Source organism: Macaca fascicularis, chromosome 10, assembly GCF_037993035.2.
Source record: "Macaca fascicularis isolate 582-1 chromosome 10, T2T-MFA8v1.1".
In the NCBI taxonomy this organism is placed as follows: Eukaryota; Metazoa; Chordata; class Mammalia; order Primates; family Cercopithecidae; genus Macaca; species Macaca fascicularis.
In genome coordinates, this window is record NC_088384.1 from 15031268 (window position 1) to 15048188 (window position 16921).

A 16921-nucleotide genomic window follows, 5' to 3' on the forward strand; every position below is an offset into this window, starting at 1 on the left:
ATGTAAACATTTTTAAAGAAAATGAATCCCCTTATACTCCATGCCAAAGAGAAAATGCAGGCTGGCCTTGGTAGGAAGGCTTGCAACAGCCTGCCAACCTCGTTCCACTAATACTTGTCAGTGGCCACAGTCTCTCATCACTTGAACAGTAACTCAATTACCAGTCCCTGGGCACCTTCAGGCGCAAAGCCTCTCCCATAAGTCCCCCTTGTTTTTCTGAGAAGCCCAGGACACAAGTCAATTTCTTGGCCCTAATGAGAGCTTTTCACCACCTGACAGTAGCTATTGAGTATGTGCTAAGAAAATGCAGCCTTAAGGCCACCTCGGCCGCCTCCCAAGACCAAGGCCCTGGCCAGCCAGGAGGTGCAACGTGGGCTCTGGCACCAGAGCCTCACACAGCAGATGTTGCTGCCTTCAAGGCTGGCCCAATTATGATGTTAACGCCCTGGACGTTAATCCCTGGGTCCTTGCCAGCCAGAACCTGCTCTGCTCTCTGGTTTAATAACACAAGTCCTCTGGAGGGATCAAGTACGGGTCTTGGGAATGCCACACTTTTAACTGGTCAGATTCAAAGCCCAGCTCCTTCTCTGCATTACAAGCAAGGCCTGAGATTTCCAAGTATTTTAGCCTTGTGAATGCCTGCCCACACCACCACAGGGCAGTCAGTTTTAAGGATTGTGATTGCAACTGAGATTCAGAAAATTAAATGTCTTTCTCAAGGAAATAGAAGACATTCATGGAAACTCCTTCAATACAGATTTGCTTTCCCGATACCCAGATTTCTGAGACTTGTTAAATAAACGAGAAGTTCTACAAGGGTAGGGTAAATAGCACAGTGTCTGGCACAGAGTAAAGATTTTTGGCATGAATGGCTAGTCCGGATTCAACTTCAATATCAGATCTATGATGTACAGTTCAATGACTCAGTTGTTTAAAAGTAGAATATCCACTCTGCATTATCAGTGACAATTTCTTAACATCTGTTGCCTCACCCTCTAGAACACCCCTGAGCCACCTTTCCCTCTGTCCAGGTTGTGTGTATGCCACAGAAGCCAGTCCCAAGGGAACCTGATCTAGGCACAAAATCATGGAGGGCTTCCTTGAGGTGGTTGAGTCTATGAGAAATGGAGGGTATGTGGGTGTGAAGCTGGCACTGGTACATTTGGGGGTTGGGGAAGGAACGGGCTTGTGAAGTGCATTCTGAGCAGAGAAAACAGCTTATGCAACATCCCGGGACTGGATTATGGAGAAGGAGGTGGAAAGGGATAGAATGAGATGAAGATGGAGAGAGAAGCAAGGCTCAGACAATGAGGTACTCAGTGGGCCATGTTAAGAATGTTGGTTTTTATTCTTAAAGCAGTGGGAAGTCATTGAAGAGTTTTGAGGGTGAGAAACGGCAGGAGTGAAATGATCAGATCTGATCTCGAACTGACTGGAGAAAAGCCTCGGAGGTATGCAGAAAACCCAGTTGGGAAGTTATACCAGAGAATGAGATGCAAGGAGTTAGTGACTTAGGCCAAGGAGGCAGTGGCAGAGATGAAGAGAAGAGGATGGATTTCAAAAATATTTAGGACCTAATGGATTGTATGTGAGGATGAGGGAAAAGGAAATATCCAGGATGACTCCCAGAATCCTGACTCTCACAACTGGAGATGGTGAGCAGGAGATGCTGGGAAAAAACCACATTGGAGGGATGGGAGGTGAGCGACATGGGAAAGGGAGTGGATCATGAGCTCGGGTTGAAGTGCATTGGAGACAGCCAAGTGGCAACAACTTGTAGTGAGTTGGAGATATGGGAAACTGCCTGCAGGGAGTTTCAAGATATCAGGGCCAGAGTTATAAATGTGGGAGTCACTGATATGGGGGTGCTAACTGAAGCTGCAGTTTCCTGGGATTTCTTAGGGACAGATGACATCAAAGGGATGCACCATAATTTACTTAGCCCTTCTCCCACTATTGGATGTTTGGGTTGTTTCTGTCTTTTAACACGATAAGTGGCCCAGTAACAAGCATCTTTGTCCTCATTTATAGCTTTTTTCCATATTCTAGGTTAACTCTCTCAGTAGCTGATATTACTAACATGGTTAGCAATGAATACCTGCTAAGAGAATAAATATATATGCTCATTCTCCCCAGAATAGAATAAAATAGAAATTCTTTTTTTGATTGACCATTTTTCTTTTCTTTTCTTTTCTTTTTTTTTTTTTTTTTTTTTTTTTTTGAGACGAGGTCTCGCTCTGTTGCCCAGGCTGGAGTGCAGTGGTGCAATCTCAGCTCACTGCAAGTTCTGCCTCCTGGGTTCACGCCATTCTCCTGCCTCAGCCTCCCGAGTAGCTGGGACTACAGGCACTCGCCACCATGCCTGGCTAATTTTTTTTGTATTTTTAGTATAGACAGGGTTTCACCACGTTAGCCAGGATGGTCTCGATCTCCTGACCTCGTGATCCGCCCGCCTCAGCCTCCGAAAGTGCTGGGATTACAGGTGTGAGCCACCTCGCCCCGCCTTGATTGACCATTTTTCATCATGGCCTGTGTAACTTCTTTCTTCCAATGTCTGGGTGATTCATTAAGTCTTCCCTAACCAGGGCAACCAAAGGGACCTTCTTCCTCTGAATTCTCATGGTTAATCCCAGAGACATTCACTCCAATCTTGTCCTTCAGAAGCCTGATATTTTAGGACATATACACACATGAAAGATAATTGTCTTCCCCACTATAAGTTTTTGAGATCTGGGACTATGTTTTATACTTCTTGAATCCTCTGCAGAGCCTAGTAAAACCCGGCACAAGGTCTATGTGTAACAATTACTGTAGATAACTAACTAAGCAAGAGAATAGTAAGAGCTAATCTATTAAACCCCTGCTACATACCAGACCAGACCTGTCCTGGGAGCTTCAAAAACAAAGTCTATTTCAACCCTCCCAAAAAAAATTTTACCCCTGTTTTGCAAAGGTATCGGGGTAATGGTATCTGATATAATAAATAAACTCCCAAATCACAGTGGTTCAATTCATAGAAGTTTATTTCTCATTCACTTTAAGTCCAAAACAGGCAGCTCTCCTCCAAGCATTGATTCGGGGACATATGCCTTTCAGTCATACAGCTCCACTGTCTCCAACACACAGCTTCCGAAGTCACCATGATCCCCTGCCTCAAACCAGAAGGAGAAAAATCATGGCAGATCATCTAGGAGAGGCTCTTATGGGTAGGCTTAGAAGTGACATACATCCCATTCATCACAGCCACTGGTCAGAGCTCAGGCCTGTGGTCACACCCAACCACAAGGAAGGTTGAGAAATGTGGTCAGGCTGAGTGCTAGACTATAGGGAAAACAGCCTTGGGTGGTTCATAGTAGTCTCTGCCACATGAAGATAGAAAGCAAAGCCCAGAGATGCTAAGTAACTTACCTGACATCACTCAGCTTATACACAACTGAATTAGAATTCACTCTCAAGTCTGTATGGCTCGAAAGTCTATGCTGTTTTCACCACATCCTACTGACTGGCAACCATCACTGGGGTCCTCTCCTTCTGGGGTGGCCTCTGAGCTGCATCTGTTTGAATCATCTTGGCAACTGTTTAATTTCACATATAACCCAACTCCAAACTGCAGTGAGAGCGACAGATCCACCGAAACCAACTTTCAGATGTATTTTGCAGATGCATCCTCCGTTTATTTCCAATGTGTTACTGGCTTGCTCCTTTAACAAGTCAATCAACTCACGGGCATGCCCTTGCAGTATGGAGGTACATATTCCTGTTCTAAAGCCCACGTCTTATAAACTTGACATATTCAGATGCTATGCCTTTTATCGTGAGTAAATTAAGCTCTTAAAATGTCAGAATGTTTTTGTTTCATTTGACATTCTCACCATAGGTCAAACTGCCTCCAAAACAGACATGTCTAAATAGCTGTCTAACCATACTGCTCAGAATGACTTTTTAGGAAGTCTAGGACGTCCAGGAGTGTGGTGATCCTGAAGCCCTTGAGCATCAGTAATTCTGTTTGGACACGTTCCCATGTAAGCAATTTACATCTGCTGTGTTATAGATCCAGAGGTTGGAAAACCAAAAGGGATCTTGGGAAGTCATTGGCTCTACCCCTTGGTTTGTAAGCATAAACCTTGGAATCTTAAAGTTGAGAAAAATAATGACATTAGGAAGAACAATAGCAGTTACCCTCCGTGAATGCATTCATTCAACACATAGTTATTGGAAACCCCCTTAGTGCCAAACACTGTTATAGAATCTGAAGATATGGAGCTGGCATTCTGATGGGAGAAAGAGTGAATGCACAAATAAATATAAAATGAGTTAGGTGTTGATACGTGCTTTGAAGACACATAAAGTAAGGAGAAGGATGCAGAATGATCCGGTAGGAAGTTGTGAGGTTATGCAGTGGCTAGGGAGGGTCACTCTGACATTTGAGCAAAGACCTGAAGAAGTGAGGTAGTGAGGCTCTAGGTAGAGAGAACAGTTAGCAAAGAGGCTTGAAGGGAGAATATGCTTGGCATCTTCCAGAAACAGCAAGTAGATTGGGTGAGCTGGAGGGGTGAATGGTAGGAGAGGTGGCAAAGAAGATTCGGAAGGGGGATAGATTGGGTAAGGTCTTATAGCCCAGCAAAGGATGCTGGGCTTTACTTGGGCTGAGATAAGCAGCCTTGAAGGGTAAGGATATCTAGAGAAGAGAGGTTTGAGGATGAAGACCTGGGCATTCCACCATTTAGGGGTCTAGAAGATGAGGAGGAATCCACAAAGAGACTGAGAATGAGTAGCCAGTGAGGTAGGAAGAGAACCAAGCGATGGGGTGCCCGAAGGCAAGTGAGAAAGGGGTTCAAGGAGGGAGTGAGCAACCAATTAAATGCCACTGATGGGTCAAGTAAGATGAGGACAGATAACTGACCATCAGATCTGACAAGCAGAGGTCACTGGTAAACATATCATGAGTCATGAGAGGATGCTGGAGGTGAAAAACTAACGGGAGAGAGAGAGAGAGAGAGAAGCAGCGAGACAAAAGGGATTGAGAGAGAGAGAGAGAGAATCTCCTAGTATTAGCTGGGCATAGCACAGGTTCTTTACATGAATTTCCCAATTTAATTCACAGGACCACCTTGATTGCAGGGGGACAGTCAGTTGTTTTTTCCTTTTTACAAATGAGGCCCAGGGGGATCACACAGCTCCTACGTGTGAAAGCTGGACTTGGTCTTCCCGTGTGCCAGACCTCAGAGTTCCCCTCTTCTTTCCTCCAAGCAGCCTATGTCTTCCAGAGGCCATCTGGGGCAGCCGACATAAAATGGATTCCCACTTAAAAAAAAAAAAAGTCAGAAAATAGGTCATTCAGCTTCCCTTTGAACAGTGCCTGAATCTCTCTAATGATTAGCATCTCTCCTTTCGCGTTGTAATTACAGAGGTTCCATAATCCACCCCTGTACATGACCACACAGTGTGGCGTGTTCTTCAAGGAAGTTCTTCCTTGCATTACTCCACTTCTTTCCTTGTTAAAAATAAAACCTTTCTTTGAATAGGAAAATGATTCCAAATCCTATTGAATCCAACTCTCAGAAGGGCACGAGCATTGGAGTCCTTTTTCCATCTCAGACCCTAGCCTGAAGTCCAGCCCTAGCCAGAAAGCCCATGTCCCTGCTGGAATATCCATCTGGTTGTCCCGCTGGCCCTCATATCTGTTGAGATGCTTTGAGTTGCAGGTAAGAAAACACAACCCAAACTGGCTTCACAGTAATAAATAAATAAATAAATAAATAAATAAATGAGTTGCTCACATAACCAGGCAGCTCTACCTCGTTCACCTGTTTTTCTTACTATCCTGAGGCTGAGAGAAGACAGGACAGTGCCTTGGGGCCACACATCCACAAAGGACCAGAAAGGGTCACTTCCGGATGCTTTTCGATAAAAACAAGGAAGATACTTTCCCAGAAGACCCCACAAAACCTTTCTTCCTGTCTCTTTGGCCCAAGTGGGTCACAGAACCACTCTCATGCTAGTCATTGGTCAAGGATAGGTTACCTGCCTGGCCAGGAAGACCATCCCGGGGCGAGGGTGGGGCCATCTTCCCTGGAAGGACACTGCTGACACGGAGGCGGGGGCTGACAGGCAGTAATTTCACAAGATCAGGGTCCTGTGAGAAGGGAGGAAGGGTCACATGGACCCCAGGGAAGTGACACACCACATCTCCTACATCTGAGTCCATAACTTAACTCGCCTTCTTCACCTTCCTCCGCTGAATTGGAGTGGATGAAAACACCATCTGTGAACTTACAGAACCCAGGAAACAGGAGCTCCCTCGTCCTCGCCTCTCTCATCTCACATGTGTACCACATTGCTGCATCCTGCATCTTTTGCCCATTAAAGAGCTCAAGAGGGCCGGGCGCAGTGGCTCACGCCTGTAATCCCAACACTTTGGGAGGCCGAGGCAGCTGGATCATGAGGTCAGGAGTTCGAGACCAGCCTGGCCAACATAGTGAAACCCCATCTCTACTAAAAATACAAAAATTAGCCAGGTGTGGTGGTGGGCACCTGTAGACCCAGCTACTTGGGAGGCTGAGGCAGAAGAATCACTTGAACCGGGGAGGCGAAGGCTGCAGTGAGCCAAGATCGTGCCACTGCACACAGCCTGGGTGACAGAGTGAGACTCTGTCTCAATAAATAAATAGCTCAAGAATCTGTCCACATCTCTCCCTCCCACCTTCCTCAGGCTGTCACCAACTCTGCCTGGGCTATTACAGCAGCATCTTAATTCATTTTCTCTCTCTGCTCCCCACCACATCCTTCCATGCAAACATCTACACTGGAAGCTCATGTCTCAAAAGATAATGCCTGACAGTGCTGCTTCGCTTTGTAAAGGCCTTCAGGGTCTACCTGAAGCTTCAAGGTTTGGGTTCAGCTCTCTCGGGGCCAACAGGGTCCTTCATGACCTCTACCTGCCCCTCCAGCTATCCCCTACCTCTTTCCATGAACCTGGATGTATGCCATCCTGAGGTATATTCGATTCCCAAATGCTTGCTGTTCCTGACTCCACACAAAATTCCTCTTCCCCTCCTGGAAAAATGGTCACCATCCATCTGGTGCTCAGGCAGAATTCCTGAGAGTCATCCTTGATTCCTCTTCTCTTCACCCAAGACATCAAATCCTTCTGTGGATAAGGTTGACTCTGCCTCCAGAACATGATCCCAAACTGCCATCTCCTGTCCACACCCACAGCTTCTACCTCCACCCAGGCCACCATGGCTTCCCACTGGGTCTGCCACAATACCTGGCCAACTGGTCTACCTACCCACTGCCACCCCTTACAAACAATTCTTCAGGTCCTCACCAGAGCCCACAGTGCTACGTCATCTGACTCCTGCTTACCTCTGTGGCCACATTGCCCCCTCCCATGGTCTCCCTCATGCACTGCCTTCTTCTGGTCCTCGTCGACACCGAGTTTGTCTCTGCCTAAAAGCCTTGCTATTCCTTCTCCCCAAAATGCACTTCCCCGGGCTTTGTATGACTGACGCAGGGGGCAGCATGGAAGGTGATTTCTCTGAGATGGGCTCCCTGGCCACCTTTACGCCCCCATGCCCTCAGATCACATAATTCTTTCTTGTAGGCTTTGTGACACATCACCATTTAAAAGTCTCTTCTTTGTGAATTTGTTTATTTACTTGCTCATTCTCTGTTCCCCTAGAATATAAGCTTTCTGAAGGCAGGGACTTTCTCTATCTTCTTCACTGGGTCCTTGGGAACCTTGGGAACTTGTGCCTGGAACCCGGTAGGAGCTCAATATATGTGCTGAATGAATGAATGAATGAATGAATGAATGAATGGAGTGAGTGAGTGAATGGACAAATGACTTGTCTGATTTGTATTCTTCTCACAACCTGGCCCCTTTACCTGCCTAACTCCTTCATATCCTTCAAGATCAGGTCTGCTGATCATCTCTCTTCCTCTGCTCTCTCTCTCTCTCTCTCTCTCTGTCTGTCTCTCTCTCTCTCTCTCTCTCACACACACACACACACACACACACAAACACGCACATACACAGTTTTTCCCCTCTCCTCTATCTCCCACAATAACACCCAGCATTTACTGCTTACTGTATGTTACACTCTGCCTTATGATTATGGTCCCTCCCCCAAGCTCTGAGCTCCCTGGGGATGGGGCTATGTCCTTCCACTCTGCATCTCCTTCACCAGCTCACAGCCTGCACAGGGAAGGCACTGGATGAGTGTCTATTGAGTGAATAAATGAATGAATGAATGATGAATGAATGAATGAAGAATGAACATATTCTTCACCAATATTTAAGGCTTTGGTTATTCCTTAAGATATAAAATCAGATCTGTCTTACCCACCTCACTCAATCGGTCTCCAAGTTTGGGATTTTGAAGAGCATCCTAATTCCTTCCCAATGTTCCTCTAAGTCCGTATTCTCACTGTAACAAGCAAACACTCTCTCTGAATCATTTTGGAACTGGAGCCTCCCTCGACATTGTATTTCTGATTGGTTGCTGTTTGTTTTGACAGTTGTCAGATTTTTTTTATTTATGCCAAGCTCTCCCTGGGGTTTAGTTTCCCGAATCCTCTCAATCGAGTGCCTAGAAAGAAGAGAAAATGACTTACCTGTAAATCTTTTTTATTGAAGGTGCACCATAAAACAGATCTTCTTTCACCTCTCCACTCTCTCCTGTGATTTAACGATTCTTGGCTTTTATTGTTGTCTTTACCCCTCATTTCAAAAAGAAAGAGCAGTGGGGGTTGGAGGGGCTTATCATATCCACCTGGGAGGAACGGCCGGATCACGCTTTCCTGCCAGTGAACCCAAACAATCAGAGCTTTCTAGGGGAGTTCTTGACAGTTTCATACCAGAAACACACACCAAGCTGAGGACATTTATTATATGGCACACATCCCTAGAGCCAAAATTACAGACCATTTTCTCCTACCTGTCCCTTCTGTTTGATTTCTGGCAGATGTCCACGGATAAAACCACCAAGTTCCACTAGGAAAGCAGAACCCTAAATATAAATAAGAGAGGACTTCTGGGGCTTCTACAGAGAGAAACTTTCCCTTGCTCATTATAACTAGTGTTTCCACACATGGTGCAGAGCAGAAGCATTTGCAGGAAAAGAATATTTCGGAAACTCAAACGAACATTCCTTCCTCCAGTTACCCTTACTCCCTCTCTAATATCCATCTGGGCGACCGTGTTGATTAAGGTCAATGCGAAATGGCTTTATGTTTTGCTCTATTTTTTCTCTGCATATGCTAGTCACTGTGTACCTTTCAAAAACATCTCATCCCCAAATATCTATTCCTTTTTATAAATAGCACACATTATTCTCTGATTGTATAAGCAAAACATGCTTATTATAAAAACTTGAGTACGTACAGAAAAGTATATAGAAGATTTAAAATAATTCATAACATTCTCGCCTGGAAATAATCATTGATAACACTTTAGGAGAAATACTGAAAGTTATTTGTCTTTTTTCTGTGAATGTACATATGTATTATGAGGATTCAGTTCACATTGTATACACAATTTTATGTTCTCTTTTTTTCTTAATACCATATCGAAATGTTTCCAAGTCCTTAATCTTTGAAACATGACTTTGAAAATATCATATTTTGTTAGCCTTAAAATCCATCCTAGATAAAATAAAACCAAAGACGTTATCAGGTGACAACAGTTACCCTGAAGTAACAAGTGAGTCTAAAATTTGAAAATCAGAGTCAATTGCTGGGCATGGTGGTGCACGCCTGTAGTCCCAGCTACTCGGGAGGCTGAGGCGGGAGGATGGCTTGAGCCCAGGAGTTCGAGGCTGCAGTGAGCTATGACAGTGCCACTGCACTCCAGCTTCTTAAAAAAGAAAAGAAAGAAAGAAAATATCAAAGTCATTCATGCTAACTGCTTTTGAGTGGTCTCCATGGCAACTTGCCAACAGGCAAGACTGAGGTGAGTAGAAGGCAGCTAAGCCTGAGAATGTAAAACTCAAAGTCCAGCTGTGGGTCACCGTTACCTCTAGCTAGTGGGTTGACAAGCAATTTTTATTTCTTTATTGTTCCTTTCTGTATAGACTGTATGTGTTACCGTGAGCATGCCCTGCTTTTAAAATCACAAATAAAGTGTAACACTATGTTCATTTTGAACGGAAACAACACCTAATTATGTATTTACCCTGATTCTCTCATTCATTTTCTCTCCCTCTACACACACACACACACACACACACACACACACATATCCCCACTCTCATCCAGTTCCCACTTTCACTTCCCACTATTCCAGGCACACAGGCTCCACCCCTGCCCACTCCTTCCTCCTTCCCCCAGGTCCTGGACGGGAGGGGTGGGAGTTGGGGAGCTTTCATCTGATCCCCCAGTCTCTTCATATCTGGCTCCAGTTTACTGTCTCAAACCTGATGCCAGGATGCCTCCTCAGAGGAGTGACAGACTTTGACAGAAACAGGCTTTGGCATCAGAAGAGCTCTGTCACTTCCTATCTATATGGCCGCAGCCAAGTCACTTAGCCTCTTTGAGCCTCATTTTCCTCATCTATAAAATGAGGATAACCAGTTTGCAGGATTATACCATGACTAAATGAAGTCGGCTTGCACCGAATAAATGCCTGTCACCCCATACTGCGCTGACCATCTTTGGGGTCTTTGTTTTACTCTAAAGCTGTCAGTTTTTCCTCTGGCCAAGACTGAGGCCAAGATCTCCCCACGTATAGCTACAGACTCTTAATCAACTGGGACTTTTCTGCTTGAATAAAGTGACACCTTTTAACATTGGAACCGGAAAATCTCCCAAAAGCAAACCATTGAAGAGACAAAAACCAAAACATGACTCAACTCTTTAAAAAGCTCCCCCTTAGTTGTTTAAGGTTCTCAGCTTGTCTTTGCAGGGAAATCCACAAAAATGTCATAAATATTGTCTTCATTGATAAAGAAGAGAACAGACCAATGAAACCATGACAGTATCTATTCTCCGATCTTACATTTTGTTCAATTATTAGAGGAGGAGAGGGAAGGAGGAGGAAGAGGAAGGAAGAAGAAGAGGATAAAAATAAATACTGGTATGGATCAGATGATTCTTTCAAAAGAGAGGGGAAATAAAAAGAAGCAGTAGTCAAGAATGAGGTAGGTCGATGCTGTCATCCTTTGCCAGAGAAGCAAGCTTGGATCGAGCATTTAAGTGACTCCTTCAGAGACTAAAACAAGTCAGCATCAGAAATAGGATTCGAATTTTGAGCTCACAGTTAGTCTGCAACTGATACTAATTTTAAAGGTGTCGCCGGGTATGGTGGCTCACACCTGTAATCCCAGCACTTTGGGAGGCTGAGGCGGGTGGATCATCTCAGGTCAGGAGTTCGAGACCCGCCTGGCCAACATGGTGAAACCCCCATCTCTACTAAAAATACAAAAATTAGCTGGGTATGATGGCAAGCACCTGTAATCTCAGCTACTCGGGAGGCTGAGGCAGGAGAATTGCTCGAACCCAGGGGGCGGAGGTTGCAGTGAGCTGAGATTGCGTCACTGCACTCCAGCCTGGGTGACAGAGTAAGACTCCATCTCAAACAAACAGAAAAAAGGTGTCAATGCAAAACCAGGTTTTAAGGTAGCTAGCTCAATCTGCTAAATTTTTCATGCCTGTGCCTTTAAATTCCCAAGTAGCATTTCCTGTTTCTGAGTAGCACTTGTTCTCTTTTTTTTTTTTTTTTTTTTTTGCTTTTTTCCAAGAAAATGACTAGAGGTAGAAAAGCACGTACAGTCAATTACTTTCAGAAGGTTTTACTAAAAAATATTTTTTTAAACTGCAGTTAAAGATAAACATGATTTCTCCAAAGCCGAGCTACTTTATCAAGTCAGGCAAAGCATAATACAGTTTCCTTTTAAAAACCCAGATTAGCTGCTATCATCGGTGATGATCTGGATGTAATACATTACAGTTTGCAGAATCAAGCAGCCTAGTACCTACTTGGAAGCATCCTTCATTCATTGGACAATACTTACTGCACTCAGAGTTTGTGAGGGTGCTATCTAGACCCTGGGGACACCAACCAAGGCAAAGAAGGGGTACCAGTGCCCTGCCCTGAAGGACCCTGCCCTCCAACAAGAGAATGTGGGTGGGAGGACATACAATCTCAAGGCAGAATGTCATCACCAACTTACAGAGTGAAGAAAGGCCATCTCATCCAACCGTCAATTGAAATGAGGCCCAGAGAGTGGATGCAACTTGTCCAAGGTCGCACAGCAAGTTGCGTTTTCAGACTCTCTATCCAGTGCTCTCTCCTCTGTATACAGAATAAACTTTAATTTTTGAAACGTGCTACATTCCCCTGCTGGGGATTGCACAAAGCCTGGTGGAGCCTCAGAGATCCCTTATTGACACCTTTTACGTTAGGATCCTAACCTCAAAGAATGTTACATCTGGAAGGGACCCCAAGGATTAATCTGTGGTTCTTTCTTCCTTTTCTTTTTTTTTTTTTTTTTTTTTTTTTTTTTTTGACACAGTGTCGCTCTGTTGCCAGGCTGGAGTGCAGCGGCGCAATCTCAGCTCACTGCAATCTCCAACTCACTGGTTCAAGCGATTCTCCTAACTCAGCCTCCCCAGTAGCTGGAATTACAGGCACATGCCACCACGCCCAGCTAATTTTTGTATTTTTAGTAGAGACAGGGTTTCACCATGTTGGCCAGGATGGTCTTGATCTCCTGACCTTGTGATCCACCTGCCTCAGCCTCCCAAACTGCTGGGATTACAGGCATGAACCACTGTGACCGGCCTAATCTATGGTTCTTAATCAAGGGGTATCTCACCCCAGAGTCACAGAATCAGGCCCTAGGGTTGGGGATGATTCAAGCCACCTTGAAGGTGTTCATCGGACCTTTCCCAAAGAACTAGGGGCAGGTTTGGAGGGGGGACCAGCAAGATGAAATGGCAACTGGGAATTCAGAAAGAGGAAAAAAAGGGAAAGAAAGATACGCAGGGAGGGAGACAGTTTAGGCTGGTCTTCACTGGCAAAGGTTTTGGAGTCAGACAGACCTGGGTTCAAGTCCGGGCTCCAACCCTCAGCCTGGGTGCTGTAGGTAAGCAGGCTGACCTCTCTGTGCCTGTTTTCTCATGTGGAAAAGAGAGCATCCCCCTACCTCATAGGTTTGCTACAGGGCTCAGGGCGCTCAGGGGGATGATGTGGGGTACCTGGCATTCAGTCAGTACCGTACGAAGGACTGTCGTTGCTCTCACCACCAGGAGCGGGCTGGGAAGGTGAGAGAAGCCTCTGCCTGGTTCATAGCTTTGCCTCGGGCCATCCCTGCTGCCTCCCACACAGACTCCTAGGATTTGCTGGTGTTGCATGATTTAGAAATGATTCTAGAATTCCAAATCATGGATTCCAGGGAACCAGGACCCCTGATATCTGAAGCTCAAAGGCAAGAAGGTCCCCTCTCTGGGGATCCCCAAGGCTGTAAGAACAGATGCATGTTAATGAGATGAGGTGAGGAGTCGTCCCTTAGGAACTGTACAGTCTAGAATCTGCAAACCAAAAGGCCCTTCAAGAACTTTGGGACCAACCCCATCTTGGAGGCCCAGAGAAGTGAAACAACTTGCCCAAGGTCATACAGAGCACTATTGGGGTTAATGAGACTGAACCCCAGTCTCTCTTCATCCTGACAGCAGAAATAATAATTGGGATGATGAGAGGATTCAATGAAATTTTGCAGTAGAGCATTTTGCACACTGACTGGCCCACAAATGTCTTAATGAATTATACTAATAGTAGTTATCATTATCATTTTTATTACCATCGTCATCATCATCATCATTATTGTCAGTTTTTAAGCAATTCTCCCCCAGACACTCAGCTGAGTCCCTTTCAGTGGCTCAACCTTCACTCTTCAGTCTCAGTCTTTCTGTGTCAATTACCAGCTAATGAAGTCACGGGGGCAGACTCTGGCCAGTCACTCCTGTCCTAACTCACTCGGTGCTCACAATGAGTGCAATCAAGTAGATATTCCTGCTCCCCCATTTCCCAGAGAGGGAAACTGGGCACAGGACAATTAAACCATATGCCCAAGATTACACCAGCAGGAAGGGGCAGAGCTGTGCTTTTAGTCGAGGCTGCCTGGCCTCGGCATATGGATGCCAAATGCAACACTCCCTCATCACACTTCCGTATCTTCTCCAGAGTTATGCCTCCATTAATAATCCACATTCTGGGCTGGGTGTGGTGGCTCACGCCTGTAATCCCAGCACTTTGGGAGGCTGAGGCAGGCAGATCACTTGAGGTCAGGAGTTCGAGACCAGCCTGGCCAATGTGGTGAAATCCCATCTCTACTAAAAATACAAAAATTAGCCCAGCATGGTGGTGCATGCCTGTAATCCCAGCTACTCAGTAGGCTGAGGCAGGAGAATCTCTTGAACCTAGGAGGTGGAGGTTGCAGTGAGCCAAGGTCGTGCCACTGCACTCCAGCCTGGGAGACAGAGTGAGATCCTGTCAAAAAAATAAATAAATAAACAAAAATAAATAAAAATCCATGTTTTGAAGACTGAATGAGAAAGAGGACTTGTCTTACCTTTTGTTTTTTCTTTCTTTTTTTTTCTTTTTTTTTCTTTAGACGGAGTTTTGCTCTTGTTTCCCAGGCTGGAGTGCAATGGCGTGATGGGTTCAAGCAATTCTCATGCCTCAGCCTCTCAAGTAGCTGGTATTACAGGCATGCACCACCACACCTGGCTAATTTTTGTATTGTTAGTAGAAACGGGTTGTCTCCATGTTGGTCAGGCTGGTCTCGAACCCCCGACCTCAGGTGATCCACCCACCTCGGCCTTCCAAAATGCCGAGATTACAGGCATGAGCCACCACGCCCGGCCCTTGTCTTATGTTTTAAGTAATTTAGTGTCAGAGCATGGCTGGCATATAACAGAAACCTAAAAATTGTTCCCTCCCTCCCCACGGAGGTCCAGAGCCGAATGTCTGCTTTCACCGGGAGTATTTTGGCTTCTGTTCCTGCAAGATGGCTTGTGTTACATACGTTGCTAAACTCTCCTTTCCTATTCTAAAGGTAAGGAAGTAAGATCTAAACCGATGGATCTCCAATTGCCATCCCTGGACCTCAGCACTTTGGGGAACTTGTTAGGAAGGCATATTTTCTGGTGTTGCCTCAAATCCATTGAATCAGAAACTCTGGGCATAGGGCCCCGCAGTCTGCATTTCCACAAGCCCTGCAGGAGACTCCGTGGCACACTAACAGTTGAGAACTGCCGATTTCAAGTGTTGTGCCACACCTAGCATGTGCCTAGCACATAGTTGGGGGCTCAGGAAATGTCGGTTGAGCCAGCTGGCCAGGTCTGAATCCTGCCCCTCCACTGACTAGCTAAGCAAGCGTGCACAAGTCACTTAACATCTCTGTGTCTCAGTTTCCTCATCTGTAAACAGGGAATGAGAGCCGTGCCTTCTTCGTAATGGTGTTTGGAGGGTTAAATGAGATCGTAAATAGAAACCCTTGAGCAGAGTGAGCAGCAGATAGGGAGCACTCAGTAAATGTCACCTGCTGTTTCATTGTTGTCGGCGTTGGCAAATACATGAACCAACCTGCTGGAAAACAGTATGGCTTGTCTTGCAAACCTGCAAGTTTGTCTTCACTGGCTGAAGCTCATGTTGTCTTTCTAATGCAGCTCTAGTCAAGAAATCTTTATTGAGCAACTACTATTTCCAGCACCTTTTCGATTCTGTGATGTCAGGGTGAATAAGGCACTGTACCCAGGAGACTGCACTGGCAGGGGAGGACACAGGGGAGCACAGGGGAGTATGCGTCACAGTGCCTGTGTGTGCATGCAGCAGAAAGGCAAGAGGGAAGCTCCAGTAGTGTTTGTGTGTGTATGTGTGTGTGTGCATGCACGCACACGCATACACACACCTCATACTTAATCTTTGTTTGTCTTTTTTTCTTTTTTCTTTTTTGAGGCAAAGTCTCACTTCATCACTCAGGCTGGAGTACGGTGGTACCATCTCAGCTCAGTGCAACCTCTGCCTCCCAGACTCAAACGATTTTCATGCCTCGGCCTCCCGAGTAACTGAGATTATAGGCATGTGCCACCACGCCTGGCAAATTTTTGTATTTTTAGTAGAGATGAGGTTTCGCCATGTGGGTCAGGCTGGTCTCGAACTCAAATTTTTGTATTTTTAGTAGAGACAGGGTTTTGCCAGGTGAGCCAGGCTGGTTTTGAACTCCTGACCTCAGGTGATTCGCCTGCCTCGGTCTCCCAAAGTGCTGGGATTATAGGCATGAGCTCCTGCACCCGGCCAATCTTTGTTTTCCTGAATAAAAAACCACCTATGGACATTAGGGATAAAATTCATTCTGTTCTCCTGATTTCTTTAGCAGTTTCAAGAATGAGTTCAATACCTATAAGAGATCTATTAGTCATTCATCCAGGCAGTAAGTTTAATCCAAAAGCAAGTCGTTTCTTTTGCCCTTGAATTGCTCCCATCTCATACAGTGTAACAGTTCTAAACACAAAGTTTGTTACCGGAACAGACAGACTTGCACTCTCAAACCTAACAGTCAGGAGCAGGCTGCTTAGGTGCTGGCAGCTCTGATGCTAGATTTCCAGGAGTGGAGAAAGCTTCCCAGAGGAGGTGCAACTCAAATCAGCCTTGAAGGATAAGGATTGGAATAGTAAATATTTATTCTTTTTTGAGCTCCTACTGGCCTCAGGCCAGATTCAAGAGAGAACCCGGTAAATAATGCAAACGTGACTCTCATTGGCTCTAGACGCTCTGACGCAAGGCCCCGTGGTAAGTATTTAATGTGTGTGTCTGACATGAGCTCCATAACAAACCCAGTAGGTAGTCACACATTACCACTAGCACCATTTTACAGATGAGCAAAAAAAAAAAGTGCAGAGAGGTTAAGTAACTTGG

General features: G+C 45.4%; 1 protein-coding gene and 1 long non-coding RNA gene across 3 annotated transcripts in view; one reads left to right on the forward strand and one right to left on the reverse strand.

Moving 5' to 3' along the window:
• CACNG2 (calcium voltage-gated channel auxiliary subunit gamma 2) overlaps nucleotides 1-16921 on the forward strand; it is a 141475-nt gene that overhangs the window by 65095 nt on the left and 59459 nt on the right. The gene's annotated exons all lie outside the window — the stretch shown is intronic.
• On the reverse strand, nucleotides 3006-8614 carry LOC123567197 (uncharacterized). The gene is made up of 3 exons (XR_006690044.3): nucleotides 8352-8614; nucleotides 6025-6136; nucleotides 3006-5304 (listed from the first exon to the last, which is right to left on the reverse strand). It is a non-coding gene; the product is annotated as an uncharacterized lncRNA (long non-coding RNA).